This window comes from Azolla caroliniana, unplaced genomic scaffold (genome assembly GCF_043228905.1).
Source record: "Azolla caroliniana isolate FFs.n. ecotype wild unplaced genomic scaffold, voAzoCaro1.0.p SCAF_20, whole genome shotgun sequence".
NCBI lineage: Eukaryota > Viridiplantae > Streptophyta > Polypodiopsida > Salviniales > Salviniaceae > Azolla > Azolla caroliniana.
The window spans coordinates 2825102-2838815 of record NW_028230455.1 but is presented as its reverse complement, the minus strand read 5'-3'; the positions used below and the strand labels follow the sequence as shown (position 1 = coordinate 2838815).

General features: G+C 43.9%; 1 non-coding gene across 1 annotated transcript; it reads right to left on the bottom strand.

Moving 5' to 3' along the window:
• Window positions 1-13435: 13435 nt before the first annotated feature.
• On the bottom strand, window positions 13436-13507 carry TRNAG-UCC (transfer RNA glycine (anticodon UCC)). Its single transcript has one exon. It is a non-coding gene; the product is annotated as a tRNA-Gly (tRNA).
• Between the last annotated feature and the right edge of the window lie 207 nt (window positions 13508-13714).

Below are 13714 nucleotides of genomic sequence, written 5' to 3'. Positions count from 1 at the left end.
TACCCTTCCTATGGGCGGAGACGGAGGAGGAAGCCTACCAAGCGTTGAAGGTTATGCTGTCGCAAGCTCCGGTGGTGCAACCGCCGGATTGGAGTAAAAGCTTTCACGTCTTTGTCGACGCGTCGGACGTGCAATCCGCAGCGTTCTGATGCAACTCACGGAGCCGAAATGGTACCGACCGGTGTACTACGCAAGCCGGAAACTCTCAAAAGCCGAACGGAATTACTCTACGACGGAACGCGAGGCATTGGGAATGGTGTATAGTGTCACATAGTACAGGCACTATCTGCTCGGAAGGAAGTTTTCCTTCCATGTCGACCATTCGGCACTACTCTACCTGGTCTCGAAGGCATCCTTGATGGGGAAAATTGCACGGTGGACACTGCTGCTACAGGAATTTGAATTCGACATTTTCCACCGACCCGGGGCGCAGCATGTGGTAGCGGACTACCTAAGCAGACTCGAATCCGGAGAAGCAGGGGACGGCGTCCAGGATGAGTTTCCCGATGCCGAATTGTTCCGGATCACGACGAAACCGGCAACGGATACAACGGTAGCCGATGAAGACACATGGCTAACTGAGATGCATCAGTTCCTGAGCACCGGAGTTCCCCCGGAGAACATGGACCGCGATGAAAGGAAAAGGGTAGCAGTAAGAAGTAGACATTTCTGCTTGGTTGGAGACACCCTCTATCACAAGGGGGCAGATGGCATCTGGAGACGAGTAGTGCGAAGCGATGAGAAGGATTTAATCCTCAGGGAAGCCCACTGTGGAATTGCCGGTGGGCATTATGCCGGCGATACAACCGCTCGAAAAATATGGCAAAGCGGACTGTGGTGGCCCACCACCCTAAAAGATGCCGTGAAGTATAGCAGAGAATGCGATTTGTGTCAACGACTGGGCCAGCCCACAGAGCAGGCCCGGATGCCACACCACCCGGTCTTGCCCTTGGAACCGTTTCAAAAGTGGGGTTTGGACTTTGTCGGTCCCTTCAAGCCACCGGCAATGCGAACCGGAAATCGGTATGTCATAGTGGCAACCGACTATTGCACCAAATGGGTAGAAGCAAAGGCCTTACGGGACAACACGGCCGCGTCCACGGCAAAGTTCCTGTACGAGTGCATATGGTGCCGGTATGGTTGCCCGATCGAGCTTATAAGTGACCAAGGAGGGCATTTTCTCGGGCAGGTAGTAGAAAGCCTAACGTCATTTTACGCGGTGGTACATAAAAAGAGTACACCCTACTACCCTCAAGCCAATGGACTAGCGGAATCAACGAACAAAACTCTGCAGAACATCCTACGAAAAATCGTCAACGAGAACCGAACCGACTGGGATACGAAATTGCAAAGCGCGCTATGGGCGTACCGAACAACGTACAAAACCAGCATCCGGACAACCCCGTTCCGACTAGCATTCGGGTTAGAAGCGGTCATGCCGGTAGAGTTCCAGATCCCCAGCTTACGGATTCAGGTGAAGGAGCGCTTAAGTGAGAACGAGTCCGAACGAATCCGGCTGGCGACGTTGTTGGAATTAGAAGAAAACCGAATAGCCAGCTTACTACAACTCGAACTGGAGCAAACGAGGAGAAAAGCTTTCGTGGACCGACACCGGCGTGGCAATGAAAAGGAGTTCGAAGTCGGGAAACCGGTGCTACTATTCCAGACACGGATGGGGAACATGCCGGGAAAGTTGCGGTTTCGATGGACCGGACCGTTCTGGATCACCAAGGAGTACAATGGGTCGTATCAGCTCGGCACGTTGTCTGGAGATGTCATCGGCAAGTGGGCAAATGGGTTTCGGCTAAATCCGTATAAGGGAAATATGCCAGCAAACCCGTTCAAGCAAAACCCGGAAATCCGGCAAGATGAAGAACCGACACCGACAGACGCTGTTGAAGATATTCGGACCGAGGAAGAACCGACACCGATATTGACAAAGACTATCCCGGAAAACCGACAGAAGGATCCGGTATCCACACGAACCGACCCGAACAAATCGGGGGGGACCAGCAAATGACGTGGTCCAAACAAAGAAAAAAGAAAAAAAGAAAAAAAGAAGACGTGGGCAAAATCGACGCACATCATAGTAATGATGGGGAGATCACAAGAGGTGGGAGCGCCACCATACAACGAAGATTCGCCATGCATTAAAGAAGGACGTGCGCGTACTTGCTATTTAAAGCATGGAACGTGGGCACTCACACGCGGCAAACAAGAAAGGACATACTAATTATGGCGGGAGAGGAACATCCGCGGGAAACGAAAAAGGGCGGCTCGAGGCAAAAGCCACTATATAAGACACAGGCCTGCGAAGGACTCACTTTTTACGAATTTTCCTACATACAGGCGCAAAAGCACAGAAGAGCGATCCGACGCACAGAGCACACACAGCCCGATCCCGAACAACAGGCAGTAGAAGAAGAATTTGAAACAATGGTACTGTCGGAAGAGGCACGCCAATGGATGAGGGAGAACGGGTTAAAAGGATTGTTGCGGATCGCCGATGCTCCACCACACGCAGAACCAGAGCAGGCGGCAGCATCGATCGATATATCAGAAGTCACGGAAGGAGCGGTGCAGGCGCTCACGGGGATAAAAGCAGGAGGACTTCAAACAATCGAAAACCCTTCAAGTGAAATCCTGTTCGAATATTTCGGTGAGTACTCTATCAGCAGCAAGGCGTACCGAACGCAGGGCGGAGAGAACCTGCTGTTCGGAGAAGTGGCCCACGCCATGATGGAATACGATTCGTGAATCCCCGTCCCCCGGCCATAGCCAAGTACCGGGCAGCGTTCTTAATAGCAGCGTACGAAGGCTTACAAATAGACTGGCTCCATTTCATAACCGAAGGATTGAAGGAGGCCATCAAAAATCTTGTGGAAGGAAAGAAGCCATGGGCCGGGATAGCACAATGGCTAATGGTGTTAGTCCCACCGGTGCTCCCCATCACACAAAAGAAAAGAGGTCGGCAGGAGACGACGCCGAAAAAGGTCACAAAGCGCCGACAGATCTTGGAGAAACACACCCCCGGATGGACCCAACAAGAAGCAGAACAGCGGGGGGAAGGACCATCCCGACAGCAACAGGAACCGGCAACAAAGGCAAAACCGGTAGGTAAAGGCAAAGGGAAATCGGCCGAGGAGGAACCGGTAGCGCGCAAACCAATCCATATAACGCTGCGACGGCCGGAACCGGAACCAGAGGATTTTATACAAAAGGTTCGTCTGGTAACCGCACCAGAGGAGGAAGTTGAAACAGAAGACTCATCCGAACCACTGGTAAGACTCCCAGCAAGACAAGGTCGGGAGAAACGGGCGAAAGGACCGGCTCCACCAGTTGACAAAACTCAGCAGAGGGCGCAAGGACCACCTCCAGTAGCCGAGGTGGAAACAACACCGGAACCCGTACCGAGGGAAGCAGCACCGACACCAGTTGTGCCGGACTTCAGAGAACCGGTCATCCCAGAGAAGAAGAATGAACAAGCGCCGGAGCCAGAGAAAAGGCCGAAAAAACAGCCTGAGTTAAGTAAGCAAGGCCACCCCGACACAGGAAGAACAAAGCCACAATGGCTGAGATGGCTTTCAGAGCAGTTATCGGGAGTAGCGGACCAGTTAGAGAAAGAAGAAACGTGTAGGCAACAGCTGACGCATACAACAACTCAGGAGTTGGTCGCGCTCCGAACACAAATCGAGGAAATGCAAGGGGAGCTGTTGCAGGCAAGGGAAGGAATTCAACAAGCACAAGTTGTCACCGAGCCGGTCGGGACAACAAGGAAACAACCGGAACCGGAACCGGAACCGGTAGCCTTGCAAACCGGCCCTGAGACCGAAAAAATAATAGAAACCTTACGAGAGGAGTTAAAAGCTCAGGAGGCATTAAGGGAAAGAGAAAGGGAGCAGCGGAAAGCGGTGGAGGATGACAGACGAAAAATGGAAGAAGGCCTCCGGAAAGGTCGAGCCGTTAATGACCGACTACAAGAAGAAAAAGAGAAGCTGCAAAAGGAGAAGGACCGACTACGTCGACATGCCGAGCAGGAGATAGAACGACTGCAGGAAGAACTCCGACAACAGAAGGACCGGGACGATCGGTTAAGAGCTCAGGCAAACCGACGCCTGAAGCAGAAGACGGAGGACTTCGACCGTCTCTACCGAGATCACAAGCAGGCCGAGTCGGACAACAAGAAACGGGCAGCAGACTACGACCGGCAAATAGAGAAGCTGAAAGAACAGCTCAAAGAGACCCGATTAGACCTGGCTAAGGCAATGGATGAGGTCAGTGCCAACAAGGAAGCATTGTCGGCGGAAATAGCCCAAGCGACGGAGAGAAGGAAGGAATTAGAGGCGCTAAGGCGGGAAAAGCTGGATCTGACCAAGATCAGGAATGAAGAAAAGGAAAAATCGACCTTCACGATCAGCAAACTGCAAAGTACCTATGAAAAGCAGAAAGCGGATTACGAGGCCCAGGCTCAGATAATGGCCGACATTATAAAACGGGCAAGGAAGGAAAAGCAAGAAGCTTATGCGCATGCTAAGGCGGGGGTTGACCGGATCAAGCTCATCATGTCAGGATGGAGTACCCGAGCTCAAGCAAGCATCAACGAAAGTACGGAAAAGCTATGGAAGGAGTGGTCACAACAGGCAGCCGAGCTGCAGACACTCCGAGCGGTTGCCGAGAATCGGAGGAAGACCGGTGACAAGTTCTACAAGATGGATGAAGAAAGTATCGTCGCCATTCGGGAAGAATTGTCGGAGGATTTCTACACTTTAGCAGAAGAACACCTCAAAGAAATCTGAGGGTTGGTAGAGAGGTTGGATGACGGGCAGCTCGCAACTCAGTTGGAGTTGGAGAGATACGAGCAGGACCGGTTACGACAGGAAGCTAAGGGAAGAACGACACCAATCACGATAAGTGAGGGAGAGCGACCGGTTGAAGTTGAACCAACCGACACCGAACAACCCCGACAAGGAATACCCGAAGAAGAACTTCCGATCGAAGGAGAAGAAGAAGAGCAGGAGCAGCCCGATGCCGGAGAAGAAGAAGAGTTGAGACCGGAAGACACCAGAGCAGAGGAAGAAGGCGTACCGAGCCAACCAGTCGAGACCGGAGAAAGCGACACTGGTAACAGAACAGAGCCTGGAACAGAGGGAGAACAGGAAGAACCCGGACGAAGCGGTGAGGAAGCACCGGCACCACGAAATCAAGTAGAGCCGGAGCAGCAAATTTTTACGGAACAGCCCACCCAACCGGAGGTCGGAGACCAGGCAGGCAAGGAACAGGAACAGGAGGAAGAAGCACCACTTGACACCATCGAGCAGAGTGTGCTCGATATTTTGGAGGAAGAATGAGGCCGGGAGTGGATTCGAAGTGCAAGGCACTTTCCCACGGGCGTGCCATGTGTTGGCCGGTCAGAAGAGCAAGGACAAGTGGGAAGGCGGAGTCGGATCGGATAATAGGAAGTAAATAATAGTAGAATTATTATTCGGAGGGACGGATCCGGTACAGTTGTACCGATCCGGATCCGGACCGATTCGGATGTCGGTTGCCTAAGCGCACCGATTGTAACCTTGCCGGATGCCTATAAAAGGATCCGATGATTTGTAAAGGGTTTGACGGAATTAATACAATAGTAATTATTGCGTGTTTATCTGTATCTCGTATTGTTTACCGTCTGTGCTTAATTGTAATCATCTTACGCGTGTAACCTAGCATCCAATCCTTACCACCCCTTTGAAGAAGTGTCGGATAGACACCTGTGTTGAGGCTAGTCCGGCCAGGCAGACAACATGTATATACTTCCTCATTGCAGGTTTTAGCTAGCATCATGTGCATAATTTCTCCCTTGTATTATTAACACTTGGCACATGCATGCGTACCTATTGGCTACATGCTCTATTGTATCACATGCGTGCAACAGGTATGCATGCCACTTAGTATAAATAGTTGAGTTCACCTTGAAGGAATTCAAGGTGAACAACGCCAGTCATGGACATATCAATCTAGTATTCTTGTTTCGCCCATCTTCTCTCCTTAATCTTCATCTCTATCTTTATGCTCTTGTGTCATTCCGTCATCGCTCCGTCATAGCCTCATCATCCGTGCTCCGTCTTAGTCTGCACTTGGTGTGTCCGTGACAGTTTGTTCACCTTCCAACTAGAAGCATCACCCGTCTCCGTCATCGCCCTTGCTTCTGGAGTTATCATCTTCATCGTACCATCATCAACATCGCTTCATTTCCTATCTTCCTCGCCATTTCTATCTCCTAGTTTCTTCTCATCATTTTCATTGGCTTTATATTTCTCCTCATCACTGTCTCTATTTTTTTGTTTCTTTCCCATTCGTGTTCATGTTCCAGTTGCCAGTGACGGCTGCACAAGACCACTCACTCCCGTTGGTGTTTGTGTTCCAGTTCCCGGTGAGGGCCGCATGGTTGCTCACTCCCGTTCGTGTTCCAATCTTCGGTGACAACCAGACATGGTCACTCACTCCAACTATTGTTCGTGTTCTAGATCCTGGTAAGGACCGACATGGTCGCTCATGCTCGTTGTTGTTCATGTTCCAATTCCCGGAGAGGACCACACATGGTCGATTAATCCCGTTTGTGTTCCTGTTCCCGGTGAGCGCCACATGGTCACTCACTCATTCGTGTTCCATTTCTCGGTGAGGACAACATGGTTGCTCACGCCTGTTGGTGCTCGTGTTCCAACTCTCAACGAGGAACGTTCTAGTTCCCGACAAGGACCCCGCATGGTCACTCATGCCCCTTGGTGTTCATGCTCCCCGTGAGGACCGCACATGGTCGATCACACCCGTTGATATTTGTGTTCCAGTCCTACGCGAGGACCACACATGCTCGCTCAGGCCCGTTGGTGTTAAATACCTCGTCTTGTGGAAGGGTTACTCCTTGTCTAGGATTTACAAAATACTTTTAAGGTGATCTAAGATTTTCATCAACAATATCTCCTAAAGTCGACAAACGATTTGGGAAGGCATCGTTGGAGGGGGGATAATGTCAAGATTTGAACTCTTGACATGACCAAGTTATGATTGAGTGTTATGTGTCAACCACACATCTAACATATAATCATGTATATACTTCCTCATTGTAGGTTTTAGCTAGCATCATGTGCATAATTTCTCCCTTGTATTATTAACACTTGGCACATGCATGCGTACCTATTGGCTACATGCTCTATTGTATCACATGCGTGCAACAGGTATGCATGCCACTTAGTATAAATAGTTGAGTTCACCTTGACGGAATTCAAGGTGAACAACGCCAGTCATGGACATATCAATCTAGTATTCTTGTTTCGCCCATCTTCTCTCCTTAATCTTCATCTCTATCTTTATGCTCTTGTGTCATTCCGTCATCGCTCCGTCATAGCCTCGTCTTAGTCCGCACTTGGTGTGTCCGTGACAAAAGGAATACAACGTATTAAGTAATGTTAGTACTTAATCAACATCATAGGAACTTAAAGGATTAGTACTAAGCCACCTAGACACACATATTTCATCTGGTAATGAACAATGTTAGTACTAAAAAGCAAAGAACGTCATGCCTATTTGTTCGGTTATGCAAAGCCTCAGTCAAGTGGACTCAAAAAGTACTGTTAGTACTTAATCAACATCTTAGGATCTTAAAGGAATAGTACTGAACCACCTGGACATGCATATTTCTGATGGTAATGAGCAATGTTAGTACTAAACAACCAAGACCGACATGCCTATTTGTTCGGTTATGGAAAGCCTAAGTAAAGTGGACACAAAAAGTACAATGCAATTAACCAATATTAGTACTAATACGAGTTATACAACTAAACATTTAAGACTCTCCGTACTAAATAATCAATATTGAATCAAATGATCACAAAGTAATACAATGGAATAAGTACTCTTAGTACTTAATCATGCAAAGCAACAATGCAATAAACAATGTTAATACTAATACAAGTTATACAACTAAACATTTAAGACATTTAGTACTAAATAATCTGCACTAAATCAACTGATGATCCTGGATCCAACTGTAAGAATATAACCAAAAGTAAAATTATAAAATCATAGTATAAAAATTGCATAATGCTTAATCGCGTACCATAGGAGTGCACTTTTAAACCCCAAGCTAGGTACCATTCTGCTCCAACTATACTTTTATAGTCCAAACATTTATTTTCTTTCTCGAAATGGTACTTAGCACATAACAAATGATATGTGTGCAAGCATGGTGTAATGATAGCATCCATAGACTCAAGCTTGAATCCAAGGCCACAGAATAAACACCTTCAGTAACGAGACACAACATACACTATATTAGTACCAATGATATTTTATACCATAGAAGGTCAAAAAGGAGAAATATAAACCATTACCGTGATATAGTAATGCTTCTATTTGTACTTTCCATGCAAGCGGGGTGCTCAACTACGTCTGGACATAGAGTATCTAAACCTTTTTCTTTTAGACCCTTCATGAAACATGTTAGATTCTCTGAATGCAGCTTTAAGGCAGATAACTGCTGATCAATTTCATTACGAGAAGACCGCCATGTCTCTAGAACTTTCTTCTGTGCTTCTAGATGAATGCCCATACTTGTGAGCTCCTTCAATTCCTCTTTTAACACATCACTTTCAGAATTTTAGATTGTTGATGCAATCCATTCGTATGTAATCGACCTAGATGTGAATTGTTTCTCTGCTGCCTTCACACTAGATGAAACTTCTTCCAAATCAGCCAACAATGCTTGCATTTTTGTTTGCATGGAAGCTATACAACGCAACAATTGTTGTTCATGTTTTTCTGTTAGTGTGGCTTTCTGTTTTGCAATTTGTTGAATCAACACAGATGTCCGAGTTGGGATTTCAATATGAGAGGTACCCTTAGACTTCATGGTAGTGTTGGTACTTGAGGACCCTCTATATTGTGATGATCGATGATGAGCAAAATCTTCCCAATCAACTTCAATGCCACCATGCAGTTCATATGCAAATGCATGTGCAAAGACAGATCCTACCTCATTGTTTAGGATATGTTTCGTATCATAAACTTGTTCATATCGTGACTTTAGTTCAGTGATATAATCCTTCTTCAATTGAGTGAGGTGGAAACCTCTCCGTGACTCGGGTTGTGATGAGCCCCAAGTTTGCTTCATCCAGATGTCTACGTCTTCATAAGTGTCAGGTCATGCACGAAGGAAATAACCCCATCCCAATTTTGAACCTCGAAGGATGTTTGTGTGAACCTTTTTGCCCTGAGTTGCTGAAAACCCTGACCTCCTTTTGGCGGCAGTCATCTTACTTTCTTTGATGGGGGTCCTTTTTCTTTCCTTGCATGGTGTGATGAAATTTTCGGTGACCATTTTCTTCTTTGTGGGTGTCTTCCTTGTCATGTGAATCTTGTCTCTCTTCTTTGCCTCACATGCACAACAATAGTAAATAACAGTAAATCATGCACAACAATAGTAAACAATATTAAATAATATACAATTCAAGGAGATGTCGGATATGAAACATAACGTTAACTCCCGATACTTGACATATACACATATTGTCCGACTCTCAAATTCAAGCATATGCACATACAACGCGCTCAAATGATCAAATGATCAAGGGAGACCAACAACAACAACAACAACAACAACAAAACCCTCAACGATAATAACAGATAGAACCAAACATACAGATAAACATTTCCCAAACATCATTATGGTTGCAGATGTAAGAAACAGATAGAAAATGACAAAAACAGATAGAATCAAACATACAAATATAGTGTAAAACAAGTACCAAATGTCGTTGTCGAAGTCTTTGAAGAGGGGACACGATTGAAACACACCGGGTAGAGGGAACCAGGTAGGGGGAACCAGGTATGAGGGAACACTTGGAGGTAGAGGGAACATGACTAGCAAACCCTAAACCGATGCGAAGAGGACACGGTGTGCAAAACCACACTTCAGAGAACCCTTGAGAGAGAGAACGTGGCCATCAAGGGAAAGCTCGAGAACATGGCTAATAGAGGACACAATACAACGGTTGAGAGAGAGAATACCTAAGAGAGAGGACACAACGAGGACATAGTTGATGACCTGATGTCGATGCAGCGAGGACACAATACAACACCTGATGTCGATGTAACGACGATAGAGAACAACGAGGTCACAACGAGGACATAGTTGATGACCTGATGTCGATGTAACGACGACAAAGAACAGCGAGGTCACAACGTACTGTTGTTGCAAAGAGGACATGACGAGGACACAGCTGAAGACCTGATGTCGATGTAGCGAGGACACAGTACAACACCTGATGTTGATGTAACGATGACATAGAACAATGAGGTCACAATGTACTATTGTTGCAAAGAGGACATGACAGGCAAGGAATGGGTTTAGGGTTTCAGAGTGAGCAGAGAACATGGAGAAACCTGTGTAGAAGTTGGAAGAGGGAGGGAGGCAGGGAGGGAGGGGGGTACGGATGTAATGAATTCTCGAGTAGAAGGGGGAAGGAAAGACTGCGAGAGAGAAGAGGTACAAACCTAGGGAATTACCAAGTGTAAAGAGAGAGAGAGAGAGAGAGAGAGAGACTAACTAACTAACTAACAGTTCGACATAAACTTGTTAATTGCCAAGAGAGACAGAGTGGATGATTCACTAACGACTCGAGATCTTATATAGTTAAGACCTCCTTACAACATTACGTAGGATTTTAACACAAGTGATGTTAATTTGTATTTGAATTCTATTTTCATTGAATGTGACTTTTAATTTTAAGACAAGTGCTCAACTTTTTAAACCCAAATACTTGATTTATTTTTACATTTTGAAGTTTTTCATCCACATGGAATTAGTACTAAAGTTTTGGCCAAAAGTTGGTACACCGTAGCATGCTTTGACCCTCAGGAAAATAGTTGTTTTAGCAAAGCTTTAGATTAATTCACTATGTTGCTGTCTTCTTACGCTCTAGTTATGAAACTTTGAAATCTACGTATCATTTTGGATTGGAAGTTAATCATTTTTTCTATTCCATTGGAAGCAGTGATTGAAATAACATAGTGTGCGCTTGCCAAAATTTGAACTCGGGTCTATTGCTTGGAAAGCAATTATCCTAACCGTTGGAATAACAAGCGCAATTTGGCCAAATTTCAAAGGGATTCGTACACTATCAGAAATAAAAACAGTAGGAGAAAAATTTCTTGCCGAGTTATTGTATATTAACCTCAGTATTGAATCTTTACAATTTGTTATCTGAATAAACCAATAGTGCTCTTACGTTTCTTCTAAGATCCACATGAACCTAGTCCATGAAAACGGTCTATTTGAGCAAAGCTTCATATTAATTCAATTTTTGAGTATTTCCTAGAATATTGTAATAAAACTTGTCATGTAACATGATGCTCTCGAATCGACTCAAATACAATTTCCTTGTCACATTGGAATACTACTCTAAAGCACACAACGTGCAGTTACGACATGTTGAACTTGGAAGGCAATTATCCTAACCGTTGGACTACAAACGCAATTTGGGCATATTTCCAAGGCATTCGTACACTATTAGAAACAGAAAATGTATGAGAAATATTCGTACAATTTGCTTGTCCCATTGGAATACTACTCTAAAGCACACACAATGTAGTTAGGACATGTTGAAGTTCTATCTATTGCTTTCAAAGCAAATACATTAACTATAGGACTACAACCGCACAAATATCTCATATCAGTGTGAGTCCTTAAGCTTTAAAACATGTCACATGAGTTAGGAAAAGTGGAGGCTTACTTTCTTCTAAGATAGAAATGAAAGTAGTTCGGGAAAATAGTTGTTTTAGGAAGGTTTAGATTAATTCACTATGTTGCTATCTTCTTACGCTCTAGTCATGAAACTTTGAAAGGTACGTATCATTCTGGATTGGAAGTGAATCATTTTTTCTTTTTCGTTGGAAGCAGTGATTGAAATAACATAGTGTGTGCTTGCCCAGAGTTGAATTCGGGTCTATTGCTTAGAACACAATTATCCTAACCGTTGGACTACAAGCGCAATTTGGGCATATTTCCAAGGGATTCGTACACTATCAGAAATAAAAACTGTACGAGAAAAATTTCTTGCTGAGTTATTGTATATTAACCTCAATATTGAATCTTTACGATTTGTTATCTGAATAAACCAATAGTGCTCTTACGTTTCTTCTAAGATGCACATGAAACTAGTCCATAAAAATGGTCTATTTGAGCAAAGCTTCATATTAATTTAATTTTTCGAGTATTTTCTAGAATATTGTTATAAAACTTGTCATGTAACATGACGTACTCGAATCGACTCAAATACATTTTGTTTGTCTCATTGGAATACTACTCTAAAACACACAACGTGCACTTACGACATATTAAAATTCTATCTATTGCTTCCAAAGCACATACATTAACTATAGGACTATAGGACTACAACCGCACACATATCTTATATTAGTGTGAGAGGAAAAGTTGAGGCTTAGTTTCTTGGAAGATAGAAAAGTTGAGGCTTAGTTTCCTCTAAGATAGAAATGAAACTAGTTCACGAAAATAGTTGTTTTAGCAAAGTTTTAGATTAATTCACTATGTTGCTGTCTTCTTACACTCTAGTTATGAAACTTTGAAAGGTACATATCATTATGGATTGGAAGTTTATTATTTTTCCTTTTCCGTTGGAAGCAGTGATTGAAATAATAGTGTGCGCTTGCCGAGAGTTGTACTGAGGTCTATTGCTTGGAAGGCAATTATCCTAACTGTTGGACGACAAGCGCAATTTGGGCATATTTCCAAGGGATTCATACACTATCAAAAACAAAAAATGTACAAGAAAAATATCTTGCTGAAGTATTGTATATTAACCTCTGTATTGAATCTTTAGAATTTGTTATTTGAATAAAGCAATAGTGCTCTTACGTTTTTTCTAAGATACAAATGAAACTAGTCCATGAAAACGGTTTCTTTGAGCAAAGCTTCATATTAATTCACTTTTTTGAGTATTTTCTTGAATATTGTTATCAAACTTTTCATGTAATATGCCATTTTTGAATCGAGTCAAATACCTTTTACTTATCCCATTGGAGTACTACTCTAAAGCACACAATGTGTAGTTACGACATGTGGAAGTTCTATCTATTGCTTTCAAAGCAAATACATTAACTATAGGACTACAACCACTAAAATATCTCATATCAGTGTGAGCCCTTAATCTTTAAAATATGTCAAATTAGTGAGGAAAAGTTGTGGCTTAGTTTCTTCTAAGATAGAAATGAAACTAGTTTAGGAAAATAGTTGTTTTAGCAAAGGTTTATATTAATTCACTATGTTGTTGTCTTCTTACACTCTAGTTATGAAACTTTGAAAGGTACGTATCATTCTGGATTGGAAGTGAGTCAATTTTTGTTTGCCGTTGGATACATTGATTGAAATAACATAGTGTGCGCTTGCCGAGAGTTGAACTCGGGTCTATTGCTTGGAAGGCAATTATCCTAACCGTTGGACTACAAGCACAATGTGGCCATATTTCCAAGGGATTCGTATACTATCAGAAACAAAAATGTGCGAGAAAAATTTGTTGATGAGTTATTGTATATGAGGGTCAGTATTGAATCTTTATGATTTGTTATCTTAATAAACCAATAATGCTCTTACGTTTCATCTAAGTTCTAAATGAATGTAGTCCATGAAACTAGTCTATTTGAGCAAAGCTTTATATTA